The sequence below is a fragment of the Uloborus diversus genome, chromosome 2 (assembly GCF_026930045.1).
Source record: "Uloborus diversus isolate 005 chromosome 2, Udiv.v.3.1, whole genome shotgun sequence".
NCBI lineage: Eukaryota > Metazoa > Arthropoda > Arachnida > Araneae > Uloboridae > Uloborus > Uloborus diversus.
The window spans coordinates 22,107,154-22,120,587 of record NC_072732.1 but is presented as its reverse complement, the minus strand read 5'-3'; the positions used below and the strand labels follow the sequence as shown (position 1 = coordinate 22,120,587).

The following is a 13,434-nucleotide window of genomic DNA, read 5'->3' as shown; positions in this document are numbered from 1 at the left end:
TCTTGCGTTAATTTTGGGACACCCTTTACAAAAGATCAATTTTATGATTCAAAATCGAAATTTATGCCTTTTGGATTTTTTTTTTAAGTTCAAAAAATTCAGTCATTCTTACTTTCTTCTATATCTAACTAGCTGTGTTGCCCGTCTTCACCCGGTCTACCATGAAAATAAAAATTGTGTCAAGTGACGTATATTCAACAATCAGGCTGAACTAAAAAAAAAAAGCATGCAAAATTTCCCTTAAAAACAATGACGACAGATATTAAAATACTTTTAAGAAATTCAATCGAGAAAAATGGATTGAAAAAGCGTAACCATGGAAACACAAAATAAAAGAAGTTTAAGGAATTAAAATGCAAAAAAAAATGATTAACAATTTGAACGAACATGAGATTTTTTGAACTTGACTTAAAAAGGCTTGTAACTTTTTTTGCTTTGGAGATAGAAGCTCAGTTTTTCGACCAAAGGTCGAGATAGATCTGGAGTAAAAAATGTCGCCCTTTCTAATGGTGTCAAAAGGAAATCTGTTGGACCATTCCTTCATCTTTTATTGATAGATGTAAAGAAGAAAGCAGTATCTAAATTTCAGCTAAGCCTAAAAGAATTCGAAGAAAAAGCGCTAGTAACACCCGCCGTAATTAAGTTAGAGCGTTGAAACAAATTGCGTAGAACGCGGAAAATTCTACCTTTTCCAACGATATGTAATGTTACTATGTGCAAGTAATTTTTCACCCACATATTCGAGAATTTATGTGAAAATCGGGCTTAAATTGGAATAAAAAAAAGACCTATTCATCGATTTTTTTTTTCGAAATGGCCTGCAAACCTTTTCAGGACTTAAAGAAACAAACTACGAAAAATTAAGCGAATTCGACCGGGTAGTTCTCGAGTTTTGAGGGTTCAAACACACAGACGCTTTTTGGAAACTTCATTTTATACTATGTAGAGATACAGCGGTTCCCAAACTTTTTAGGCCGCGGAACCCCTTAGTGCTTTTTTTTTTACCTCAAGGAACCCCATCATTGTTTATGACTTAAAGACAAAATGTTAACTGTCTGGGAGTTAAATGATAATTATGAAAAATCATTCGAATGCTTTTTTTCTACATAGAAAGAACAATTAATCATATCAAATTTTTCGTATTTTAAAACTAACGCGTTTTAAGGCGTGCTGGACGTTGAGCATGTTTTGACCACTTTCAGAAACGATCTCTCTATCTGTTTGTGTTTGCATACATTTGACTGATTAATTGTGGGCGTTCTAATTCAAAACGTAATGTTTGGACTTGAACCTAAACTTGGTATACATATGCACCTCCATGTGAACTGGTAATTATTATTTTTTGCACCAATCTCTTCAGAAGGTGGCACATCTGAATGATTTCCGCTAGTCTGACTGCTTTATTTCAAACTAGTGGTACCCTCACGGCTTTGCTCGTAATAGAAAATTAAAAGGTCTTTTGGTTCACCTGTACATTTACATATAATGCATGGTGAATTTTCTCGCCAATTGGCTTGGTTACGGTTTCACGTAATGATAATTTCGTAATTTACTCGTCCATCTTATGATAATTTTGTTCTTGAAATTGGAATAGAAAAAGAACCACATCGAATTTTCGAAAAATCGCTTCGAGGTGCACACCCCCATGCTACAAACTAACTTTGTGCCAAATTTCATGAAAATCGGCCGAACGGTCTAGGCGCTAGGCGCATCACAGAGATCCCGACAGACTTTCAGCTTTATTATTAGTAAAGATAGTAATACAAGAATTACCATAAAAATTGGTGATCATATGCACCGTAATGGGGAGAAGCTGATAATTTTTTGCCTTCATTCACTTCCAAGGGATGTCAGGACTAAAAAGATTGCTTTTTTTCTCGAAAAGTAAGGATTCAACGCAATATGTAAGAATTCAAACAAAAACTGTTGTAAGAGGGAACCTCAACTGAAACATTTAGTTTTCAGTTGAGTTTGGCATCGATTGATTGCTCAAGGAAGGGAGGTGCAAAATACTTTTATTTTCCCAACAGTTATTTTTTAATTAATTTTTTTTAATGTCCGATTTTTCAAACAAGGCGTGGTCTTGATGACGTCACAAATGATGCATTTGGCGCATCTTTCTACCGCAGTTCACCGTTATGATAATCAAGAAGCGAATTAAAATTGCGCTCTACGCCTGCTATCAGCCATATCGTTGTCAATGCACGTGAGTAAAGATGCGAATCAAATATTGTGCTCTTCTGAATGGCAAGAGTTAAGGCCCCTATATATACGAGCCGACGCAGCAGCTTAAGATTAGCCTTTTTGGATCGGAGCGCGTGTTTGAGTGGTTGTCTTTGCTGGCGAGTTATCGCGTTTGGTGAATGTTCACTGCGAGCGATTATTAGCCGGCACGTGAGTTGTTATTAAATAAAATATTATTTTCGTTAAATCTGGCGAAATCCCAAACTTTGATGTGGTAACCCTAGCAGCGCAACAATGAAAAATCCGATCCAAAATGGCTAAACTTAAGCTGATGCGCCGGCCTGTCTATATAGCGGCTCTAGCAAGAGTTAAGGACCCTATATATACGAGCCGGCGCATCAGCTTAAGATCAGCCTTTTTGGATCGGAGCGCGAGTTTGGTTGTCTTTTCTGGCGATTGTTCGCGTTTGGTGATTGTTCAATGCGAGCGATTATTAGCGGCACATGAATTGTTTATTAAATAAAGTATTATTTTTGGCAAATTTGGCGAAACCCGAAACTGTGCTGTGGTAACCCAAGCAGTGCAACAATGAAAAATCCGATCCAAAATGGCTAAACTTAAGCTGATGCGTCGGCCTGTCTATATAGCGGCTCTAGCAAGAGTGAATGACATTTCATCATTTGTGATGTCATCGGCAGAAGCTTAAAGAATAAAAGCGCACCGGTTAAGGTAATTTTTTTTTAATATTAAACTTAAAGAAATTATTTAAACTGGTCAGATCCTATGTTTTTAAGCATGCTCTTTTAGAAAAAATACTTTTAAAATTTTGGAAACGCCCCGTTGGGACGGTCTTCAAGTATTTTGCGTGCGTAATTTTACTTTTTCTGGGAACATTGCTTTCTCCTCAAGCTAGAGCCGCTATATAGATAGGCCGACGCATCAGCTTAAGTTTAGCCATTTTGGATCGGAATTTTCATTGTTGCACTGCTTGGGTTACCACAGTAAAGTTTCGGATTTTTCCAAATTTAACGAAAATAATATTTTATTTAATAACAAATCACGTGCCACTAATAATTGCTTACAGTGAACAATCACCAATGCGATAGCTCGCCAGAAAAGACAGCCGCTCAAACACGCGCTCCGATCTAAACAGGCTGATCTTAAGCTGATGCGTCGGCTCGTATATATAGGGGACTTACCTCAAGCATGGAGAGGGGTCAGAATTATAAGAAATATATAGAAGAAAGTTTCGGGATGGCCTCAACATATTAGTTTTTTTTCGCCATAAACATTCCGCTTAACGGATTCTCTGATAAAGTATTACAAACTTCATCAGAGGTTTAAAGTACCAAACTTAAGGGGTCACACCTTTTGAACCTTTTTTTTTAAATTTATGAATATTGTGTTTTTTTTTTTTTTTTTTTTGAAACCATAATACACACTCATGTCGCAACCAATAATTTATTTTCAAAATCTTAAAATATTGCCCAAATTTTTTTAAAATTCAAAAAATTTAGGAAAATTTTAATTTTTTAAAATCCGTAAGGTTTTTTTTGTTTTTGCACTTATTTAAAAAAATATTTTTGCTAAGCAATCACAATATTCATCTCTAAAAATCTGCATTCATTTGTTTATATATGTATTGGAACATTTTCTGTGATTAATTATGTAAAAAATCGTTTTTTTTTTTTTAATTTTGTTTTTAAAGGTATAACATGCTCTAAACATTTGAGTAATTAATAAAATGCTTATCCAATGCACAGTTTTGTTAAATATATTATCCTGACTGCAAAAAGTATTACTTTAAAGCTGTATCTTTAATAGAAAAAAATCCTTAGGGATTCTCATGACATGAAAACACAAAAAAACGATCACCGAGAAAAAGCAATTTAAAGTTTTTCTTTTAGGTAAGAACACATGGCGAGCATGACCTAAAACTACTCATAAATTTTTAAATATTTAAGCTAAAGCGATGAAACTTTTTCCCTGTGTTTGGAATAATTTGTAGTTTTGAAATAAGCAATAAAATATTTTTTGGTCGTTTGATCATTTTGATGAATTCTTAAACCGGTTAATATAAACAATGCTCTGAGCATGCGCTTTAAAGGTAGCAAGTGGAATGCTTTTTTATGTCATTTTTCCCCACTTCACCTGACCGCCGACGTCACCCAAAAAACATAGCTTGAAAACTTATATGTAACATCACTTTTTTAGTTCTTAAAATTAATCCAAACAAATAGCTGTATCAAAATAAGAGGAAAACTTTTTTGCTCATGTTCCCCGAGTGGTACTTACGTTCACAAAATGGATTTCAGAAAAATCATTTCTGATGCCACAGCATTGCTTTTTTTCTTAAAAAAAAAAACCATTAGCAAAGTAAATGTATACTACCATAAAAGATCTTTCTTAGGTTCAATCTCCGGCCATAGCCACATTTATCATAATTTTGACAAAACTTTGGAAGACATGTCTCAACAAAAAATAAATAAATAAACATAGACATGAAAAAAACCGATTGCAATGAATCTGGTATCTTTTTTTACGTGACCCAGTTTACAGAATTCCATTTACCATAAGATTCTGAGTTAAGAGTTTGGCCCAGGAACTAAATACAGTTAAAAAATATATTTCTTGTGGAAATAAAAATGGTTTTTCGCTGAAATGTCCACAGCAAGAGTGAGATTGATGGTGCTAGAGTCAACAGGAAGCACAAAGCCCATTTGGGGTGGTAAAATTTTCTATTAAAAGTAATGAAAACTAATGTTTTCTCCAGTAAAAGAAATATCTGTAATGTCATCATAAACAGCTTCAATTTAATGCCACACTCTCGGCAACGTTCGCAAAAACTTGAAAAAATAAGTAATTTTTGAATGATTCTGCTCGATTTCATCGATTTTAAAACCATTACTGCTTGTATTTTCATTTTGCTGTAATGGAATGAGCTGTGTGTCATTGATCGGAAAAAACAACTAAAAATAAACCAAAAAAAAAAAGCAAGAATAAAAGAAGCTATGAATTTCAGGACAGACTGATATACAGTATACTCCCGATTATCCGTGTGCGGATTATCCGGTTTGCGGATTATCCGTGCATCATTTCGGAATCACAATTTTCTAAAGCTTCGATGATGTATCGATAACATCATTGAGGAAGTTAAAGAAATCGAAGGTTTCGAATCAGTTGACGCTGAAAATGTCGAAGAGTGGTTTAAAAGCGACGAATGTGAATCAGGATTTCAATGTCTAACTGACGAAAATATCATTGAATTTGTTACCGAATCAAACGCAAGTGACGATACCGAAAACGAAGATGAAGAACATAAAGAAAATACAATTTCACATTCTACTGCTCTACAATCTGAGGAACATTTATTGGATTACATGAGTGAAACAAGTTACGATTACGGAGAAATAATTGCAGTAAGAAAAATTCGTACGGACATATGCAACAATTTAAACAAACAAAGAAAACAAAAATGTATCACCGATTTTTTTTAAGCAATAAATTTCGAAGAAAAGTTCCTGGTTTGTGTGAGTATTTATATATATATTATTTCGTTTTTTCTAATTTCCCATTAATTAGTTACCCTGCATATTCCTTAAATGATTTTTCGGATTATCCGTGTTTTTCGATTATCCGTGCTACGCCGCCCGGTGATTAGCACGGTTAATCGGGAGTATACTGTATATGAAACTTAATTTCAATTTAGGTAAGTTAGTCGTTGTAAGAAAATGCAAACATGTCCTGCATTCTACATATTTGTTTCTTTTCCCCCACATCAAGTAAAGTAACTTTTTGGACTAGAGATTAGCTGTAAAAAATTGCCATACCATGAAATTTTGCCCGCTGTTTCAAACGTCAGATACTTACTGGATGGGCTTACGTTTACACATCTTATAAGTTCAACTTGGCATGGCATATATATTTTAAATTACTACCCAAGTTTACAGTTTAAAGTTCTTAATAATAATATTAATAATAATAATAATAATTATTATTATTATTATTACGTCAACAATAATATTATGAATAATGACAATGACACGAAAATAATAATAGTAACAACTAATAATAACAATACGAATCATTAAACAATAAATAAATACCTTTGTGCCGAGGAACAACAGGAAATATCCAATGTTGTTAAGCACAAATACACAGTTTACAGAATACACGTGTTTCCGGTTTCAATTCAAAGGTATGAGCTTCTAAATGTAAACTTTACTGAGTGTCTTTGCATCTAGAAGCTCATACCTTTGAATTGAAAAAGAGGTTCCTTGAAACCCCGAAACACGCGTATTCTGTAATCTGTGTATTTGTGCTAAAGACCGTTGGATATTTCCGGTTAATACGAATCATATCAACAGAAATATAATTTATAATAACACCAATAATGAGTTATTGATAAAAATAGCATTATTATTAATGATAATAGTAATAATAATCTCAACAATAATATTATTAGTTAATAAAAATAATATTACTATTAATTATAATAACAAAATTAATAATAACTTAAAATAACAATAATGTCAACAATAATATTAATAATGACAATGATATTAATAATAACTCCAATAATGATTAATTGATACCAAAAACATATTTATTAATAATAATAACAATTACTATTACTACTATTATTCTTATTATAAATAGATAAACGGACTGAAGAGAAAAACCGCTTCGAGCAAAAGGTAAACTGAAGGACAGAAAAAAAGCAAGGCAGTTTTCACGTACAACGACTAATGATGGAATTGTTCTTTTTACTTTCTTCTATATCTAATATATAGAAGAAAGTATTGGATTCGTGCAAATTTTCGAATTTCGAATTTTGACGGATTCAAACGTTTTGAGGTGTGCTGAGTCCATTTCGACCATTTTTGGAAAATGTCTGTCTGTCTGTGTGTGTATGTATGTGTGTCACGTCTGTGTGTGACCAGTTTTTTGTGGCCGCTCTACAGCAAAAACTACCGCATGAAATCGAACGAAATTTGGTACACATATGTGCCCGTATGTGAACTTGTGCCCATTGGTTTTTGGCGCGAATTCCTTCAAGGGGGGTGGAGCAATGGGACGTTTTTTGAGTTACGCGTGCCTGCTATTCCTCAGGAAGTAACTGGCGGAATCAAACAAAATTTGGTTTATATGTTGCCATTAACAGGAACAGGTGCTGATTCAATTTTGGTGTCAATAACTCAAACGGGGGTTGAGCTATAGAACGTTTTTTGGTCGTCAATTGTGACTGCTGTATCTCAAGAAATAATGAACGGAATGAAAGAAAAATTTATCGGCAAGTAGCCCTTAGTGGGTATAAAAGCTGATTTTATTTTGGTATCAATAGCTAAAAAGGGGGGTAGCGCAATCGCCCGTTCTTTTTTTCCATTGTGAGTACCCTATCTCAAGAAGTAATGCTACGTTCTGGTTGAAATTTGGAATATATGTGAATCCATACGTAAACAGGCTTTGGTTCAATTTTGACTCCAATCGCTCCAAGAGGTGTTGATTTTTTTTTTTTTTTTTGCGAATAAAAATAGTTTTATTAATGCAACAATAGGAAAGATAAATCGTAATAGATTGTCGTCTGCGTATTTCCCGTGACTTTAATTGTATGGAAATGATCGGAAATATTATCTCAATGATTTAAATTTTTTAACTGTTGCCATCTTATGTTTGTTAACAAATAAAATATTTGTAATTAATTCAAGCAAGGCTTTTAAAATAACTTTCAATTTTCGCTCTTTGCTTTGCTTTGGCAATGATTCAGACATTGGGATGGTCGTCAAGTTTTTGCATGTGTAATTTTGTTTTTGTTGGGAATATTGCTTCCTCGTCAAGCATGGGGCGGGATCAGAAAAAAAAAAAAAGAAAAATATAGAAGAAAGTTTCGTGATGGCCACAACATACTAGTTTAAGTAATAAAATAACTCAATAATAAATATTAATTCAAAATAACTTTCCCTGAAGATCTTTGCTTCCTTCTATACATTTCCGAAAGAATTAAAAAATGACTAGAAAATGATGCGCTTCTCTACTGTTAGGCGATATTGTGTTGCAGAACATTTTTTCACATGCATCATTTTTATGTTCTTAATGTCATGTTCCAAATTATAGAATTTTTAATAACATTATGAATTTTTAAGTGTTCACTCATTGGTCGATCTACCCGATGAAACAACATAATGTGAGGTTATGAGTACATTTTTTTTTCATACAAATGATCATATCGAATCAAACATTGAAACTTTCTTGTTCTTTATAAATACATTAAAATTTCTAATGATTTTTTGAAATTGGCATTTGGTTATTCCAATAAACATACTGTCTATCTTAGGATAGTTCAAAAAAAAACTTTTTTTTTTTTTTTGATAGAGTCCAGGACACCCATTATTTTATTTTGACTGACTAATAGTATTACGCTGTAAAAGTTTTAGCTTCTTACTCAAATTTTAAGAGGGGGCTTAATGACCCCTTAATTTAACGTTAGCCCTTACATAGAAAATGCCACAAATTTAGAAATGTTTTATTTCCTCGGCTGTTTTTTGTAAATAATTATTTTATTGCAATGTACATGCATATTACTAGTGTATATTATAATATTCAGCATTGTATTTTCAGTTCAACATATGTTTTAACCCCCCTCCCCATACTTACGAAGTTTGGGGGAGGGGTTGAGCACTCTCTTTCAGTTGAAAAAGGAAACTAAAATTCTTCCAATATATTACTATTCACAAGTCTAAAAATATTGAAAGGTGTCCTGTTATCTAGGAGTAACATTTTTTTTTTTTTTTTGAGCAATCACGATTGCTTATTGTTCTCACTTGACTGTTTTGATGTCCTATCATTTTATTTTCCCACCGCCACCCTCTGCAGCATCACCGTCGACCGGCTCCTCACGATGCTGCTCCTATAGCGAAAGCCGTCTCCAGGTTGCATCCATGTCCTACGCACACGCGCATACATACACAACTACACATACACACACACAAACACATACACACACATACACCTACAAACGCGCATACATACACAACTACACACATGCACGCAAACACACACACACAAACACATACACACACATACACAAACTCACAACTACCCACACATTCATGCCTGCACACAGACACAAACGCATATGCCCACATACACATACCCCACACACACATTCATATACACAACTACCCACACAGTTATGCCAGCACACAGACACATACACACATGCCTACACACAAACACACATACCCCCTACACACAAACACACGTATCCCCCACACACAAACACACACGCCTACATACATACACTCGTGATTGCGAAAAACACAATTTGAATTCAAGATGTAAAAATTCAATTTTTTTTTTTTTTTTTTTTTTTTTTGCATGTATTTTTGAACCACCTTACTCTACCTGTTCGTTTCAATAGTGCATAACTATTTTAAATCCAATCAAGATGCTTTCGACCTCGTTATTTCTTCGATTGCAAACAAATACCTGAGACTTCGAGCAACCAAAGCAATGCTGCTGTGATTTCAAGCAAAAACCTCGTCTGGGGCTATTCCTTTGAGCCCTGGACGTCATTTCTTTTTGCCAATAAATCCATCTCTGGTTTGTGAGCTTTCACTGCAACCGAAAGATTTTGAAATGGAAAAGTAATCCGTTTCCCATGGCAACATGCCAACGAGAGGCCACTAATAGCCACAACAGATTCGGACATGGAGGGTCTTGAAAAGGACACTCATTTTTCTGCAAGAAAAGCAGATTTATTATTTCTTTTTCTTCTTTTGTTGTTGCTTTTCGTCTTAAGAGAGAGAGAGACGAATCAGGGGCAGTAATTCAAATGGCCAATGTTCTTTTGAGAAAAAATAACATGAGTTACACGAAATGGCTGTTATACAAGATTTACTGGGGGAAAGAAATTAGAAAAGAAGTTTCAGTCTAAAGTTCGATTGATGTTTCAAAAGAATTGAAAAGTTTTTTATTCCTCGGAATAAGACTGTTGTTCAATTTCGAAATACAGTAGACTCTCGTTCATACGACCTGCATTTATCAAGATATCTGGCTTATCCAGATCGAATTTATAGTTTTTTTGCAAAGCAAATTTGTACAACTGATTCAACAAATGCCCCTAAAAAGGAGCAAAAGACCCCTTAGGAACATCCAAATGCAACCAAAATGGAAGGTGCATAACTAGACCCCACTAGGAGTCTACGTACCAAATTTAAACTTTCTAGGATATACCGTTTTTGAGATATGCGAAATATATACACACATACGCACATACATACGTACATACGGACGTCACGAGAAAATTCGTTGTAATTAACTCGGGGGTCGTCAAAATGGATATTTCGGGTGTCTAAGTTTCCAGGCATACATCCACGTGTGATCGGGTCGAAAAAAAAACTCAACATTCATTCGGAGGTGAGAAAAATAGAAATTAGAGCCGATTTTTGAATGAAAACTTTTTCGCGAATACAATACTTCCTTTTTTGTAAAAGGAAGTAAAAATCTATTAATTCCTGACATGGAACTTGACATGGAAATGTGCACATTGCACAACATACGTAGTGCATAATTTTTGATGCGTTTTGCTTTTACAAACTCTCCATTTCACGATTTTTTTCCCGTGGACCCAAGGAGATCGAAAATCGAGGGTCAACCGTAATAACTTATCATAAAGCAGTGGCGCACCTAGCATGGGTGACACCCGGGTCGTAATTTGTGGTGTGCCCCGCCTCCTACAAACGCAAAATGAAAACGTTTTAATATTCTATGTAAACAGGGAAAAAAATTGATACAATTTTCAGAAACAACTGCGTTTCTGTTTTTACGAAATTTTAAGTGGGCTAATGTACAAAAGAAAAAAATAAAAACTATGGATGCTTTTTATATAACTTGCCCTAAACGCGTGTGTGCAGACCGTCGAGAGGTTAAAAAAAGTAAGATGGTGTATGAAATTGATGGCCTTCCTAATTATTTTAAACGTATCTCAAACAAGGGTGTACTGAAAATATGAACCTAATCCTGAGTGTAGTATTCATTTTAGATGTGGGTTGAAAAAGAGGGGGGAAGGGATGTCCCCCCAGGAAAATTTCAAATTTGTAGTCTTAAAAATGCATTTTAGCTTCATATTTTTTAAAAACTTGCAATTTCATTCGGAGTGTAACCCCCAGACGGGTGTCTCCCAGGGAGATACTCCCCCCCCCTCCGTAGCGACGCCACTGCATTAAGTAAATGTTTTTAACCACCAGATATGGTAATCATTTTTCTTTCAAATGTAGACTGTGTGCAAATGTTCAACGCGGTAGGAATTTTTTTTGAATTTTTTCTGGAACAAATATTTACTTCGTAGAGTTGTAATAATGGATTGTTAAATTCTTTAATTTACTTAAATTAGCTAGGTAATCTGCCAACTGGCTAGATAATCTGTGCAGTACCTACTAGGCACTCGTTAAAGTGAAAATAAGGTCTTTCCTGAAAGAACTGCAACGTTTCTGTTCATTTTAACTTTCAGAGTGTTATTTATTCATCTTTAAATTGCTAACGAATCAAGTTACTAATATCATACGATCAACGATATAGTCAATAAACTTTACTATCACTCAATGAAAAAAATATGCTTTTTTGGCTTCTATAGCTTTCGAATTAAAAAGCATAAAAATTTTGACAGTGTTCGAAACATTGACATAAAAGTCTAGAAACCTGCGTCGGTTAAAAGGGATTCCGGTTGAAGGAGTTTCGGACCATTAGGAGCTTACTGTATCATCATCAAGGGCGCCCATATAGGGGGGCAAGGGGGGTTCGAGCCCCCCCCCCCCCCCACTTGGAAATTAGAACTTCCTTGCTTTTAGTACTTTTTTCTTTGCAGAAATATAAAAATATTTCTTCTCCAGCCATTGATGAATATATAATTAAAAATGTCAAATTTTAATGACTCGAATCTGTCTTGAAATCTGCGTCCATGAGGAAAATATCCTGCTAAATCATGGTTAAAATTTCTGAGCCCCCCCCCCTTTCAATTTTGCATATGGGCACCCATGATCATCATATCAATCCCTTTGGTAATAGAAGATGGATCGATAAATAACCGTGAAATATCTTATACATATAAAATCTGAGTATCTATCTATCTATCTATCTATCTATCTATGTCCAAGCTTCTTCTCCCGAACGACAGTGAACTGACCATCGAACCAGGTATCGATGGATTCGTAATCCTCCCGTCTTCATGTTTGGCTATTTAACATAATCCTCCGATAATAATTAGCGGAGATATCAATTAAAAACTATTAATTATGACTCTTAGATTTCAAAATAAAATCCATATTTTTCGAAGGCTTTCCTCCATTCAAATTATTATTCAGTGCTTCAACTCAACTTTCCGGATGAACGCTTTTATTAAAATTTACAGCGTGAAGAAAATCATTGAGATGAAAGATCTGTTGCCATTTCTTTTTCTCGAATATGAACAGGTAAAATTCTTGTTTTTGTTTTGAGGCTTTTCCTGTAATCAGGAGATTTAAATTGTTTACTTTTTTGGGGGGTTTTCCGCAATCTGCCGCAAAACTACACTGACTTCTTTTTTTGGTTCAAGCCTGAGTGTTAAATACGCGTCACATGACATAACTTTCATTTTCGAGGAGGACCGTGCACGTCGTAAAGTAAATGAGTGATTTACAAGTTATTTGAGTTCTTTGAGGGTTTGTACCTGGAAAACGGATTGATGTAATTCTTGTACGACCATGTGGATAGAATCCATCCAAATATTTATCTGAGTGGTATGTTGCATTAATAAACACCCGGGCAACGCCGGGTAGTAGACTATTTTATGTAAAAAGCGGATTGTTATTGTGCATAAATATTTCCGAAATAGTCTATCAGATGTAATTCAGTTTAACGTGAGTAAAGATTATAGTTGATAATGCATATATTTTCCCCTTTTGTGCTGACTGAAAATGTACTCATAACTTGTATCATTGATAACGATTATTAACGTTGATGAGGTGTTTTGGCAAAAATATGTTTTACTGGTGTTTTGCAAACCTTGCTTTACGCGCATTTATTTATTACTTAACGTGTTAGAAACTAGTGTCAGTGTACTACAAAAGCATCAACTGGACTGCTCTTACATTTTTTAGGTAGCCCGTGCAACGCCGGGCACGCAGCTAGTCTTTATACATATAAAATCTGAGTATCTATCTATCTATCTATCTATGTCCAAGCTTCTTCTCCCGAACGACAGTGAACTGACCA

At 34.5% G+C, this 13,434-nt stretch overlaps 1 protein-coding gene across 1 annotated transcript in view; it reads left to right on the top strand.

Moving 5' to 3' along the window:
* LOC129235105 (cell adhesion molecule Dscam2-like) overlaps positions 1-13,434 on the top strand; it is a gene marked incomplete in the record, with an annotated part of 703,156 nt that overhangs the window by 972 nt on the left and 688,750 nt on the right.